We start from the raw sequence: 1,574 nt of genomic DNA, 5'->3' as shown, positions 1-1,574 counted from the left end.
CTCTCTTTCTGGGCCCCTGAGCATTCTCCCACCCAGAAATTTACTTAGGTCTCTCTGTCCGCATCAGCTCTCTTGGTCCTGCGCTCATCACGATCAAGGACCTGCCAAAGCCCCAGCATGAGCTCAGGCACCTCTTCATGGTCTTCCTACCCCTTGACCTGCACAGCTCCAAGAAACTGTATTATAAAGACCTCCTACCCTGGTTTTGCTCAGTGGTTACAGGGGTGGGGACATACAAGGCCCTAGAAATCGACTCCCTCCATAACCTCAGTCTCTTCCCTACTTTTGCTAACACCAATGGCTTCACCTCCATCAGACCTTCTGAGCGCTGAGCTTAGACCTTCTCTCTTTCTGGGACCCTGAGCGTTCTCCCACCCAGAAATTTACTTAGGTCTCTCTGTCCATCTCAGTCTCTTGGTCCTGCGCTCATCACGATCAAGGACCTGTGAAAGCTCCAGCATGAGCCCAGGCACCTCTCCAAGAAACTGTATTATAAAGACCTCCAGCCCTGGTTTTGCTCAGTGGTTACAGGGTTGGGGACGTACAAGGCCCTAGAAATCATTTGGTCTGGCCCTGCCAAGGTAATAGGGGTGAGTTAATGAAATGTTTGATCCAATATAGCAGGCTAATTTTAAGTTGATAGTTGTGTATGACCCATGTTATAAATATCCAAATGGCCCTTGGCAAAGAAAAGGTTTCCCACCCCTGGGTTAGAGCATTGGCCCTCAGACCAAAGGGTCACGGGTTTGATTCCCAGTCAAGGGCACGTAACTTGGTTGCAGGCTTGATCCCTGGCCTGGGTTGGGGCACGTGCTGAAGGCAACCAATCAGTGTATGTCTCTCTCATATTGATCTTTCTCTCTCTTGAATGATGTTATAAATATCCAAATGGTCCTTGGGAAAGAAAAGGTTTCCCACCCCTGGGTCAGAGCATTGGCCCTCAGACCAAAGGGTCACAGGTTTGATTCCTAGTCAAGGGCACGTAACTTGGTTGCAGGCTTGATCCTTGGCCTGGGTTGGGACACGTGATCAGTGTGTGTCTCTCTCATATTGATCTTTCTCTCTCTCTCACAGGAGGAGGAGGAGGAGAGAGGAAGGAGCTCCTCTCCTTGTACGCCTGGCCCTGCGTTTGGCCCTTTAAGAACAATGTCAATGCCATCTTTGTAAACCCCCTTCTCAGTGGCTGGTGCTTCTCTCCCTTCTCTCCCAACCCGTCTCAGGCCTCACCTCCATGGCGCCTAGAGCTGTGCTCGGAGGTCAATGGGCCTGAAATCAGCATTTGCTCACCAACTACTTTCTCTATAAACCAGGAAATAAACAAACATGTTTCTAGTGGTTTAAGTTAGACATCGGAGAATCCCTCAGCCACCCGCAGCGTGACGGCCTCGTTTGAAGGCCCTTTGGAGGAGGAAAGTCTCTTTATCCTCCAGGGTCCCGAGACGGAACAGGGGTGTCCTAACCATCACTGCCCAAGCTCAGGGGTGAGCTGGCACCAACCACACCCTCTGAATGGAACGCAGGCGCCCCAGGAGATGTGCGGGCTTCTGGGGAGTCAGGGGGCTGCTTCCTGAAGA

At 51.4% G+C, this 1,574-nt stretch overlaps 1 protein-coding gene across 1 annotated transcript in view; it reads right to left on the bottom strand.

Moving 5' to 3' along the window:
• Positions 1 to 1,574, bottom strand: part of TTC7B (tetratricopeptide repeat domain 7B) — a gene marked incomplete at its 3' end in the record, with an annotated part of 200,850 nt that overhangs the window by 58,066 nt on the left and 141,210 nt on the right. The gene's annotated exons all lie outside the window — the stretch shown is intronic.

Source organism: Myotis davidii, unplaced genomic scaffold (genome assembly GCF_000327345.1).
Source record: "Myotis davidii unplaced genomic scaffold, ASM32734v1 scaffold732, whole genome shotgun sequence".
Lineage (NCBI taxonomy): Eukaryota > Metazoa > Chordata > Mammalia > Chiroptera > Vespertilionidae > Myotis > Myotis davidii.
Note: the sequence above shows the minus strand (reverse complement) of the source record. Positions and strands in the feature narration are given on the sequence as shown.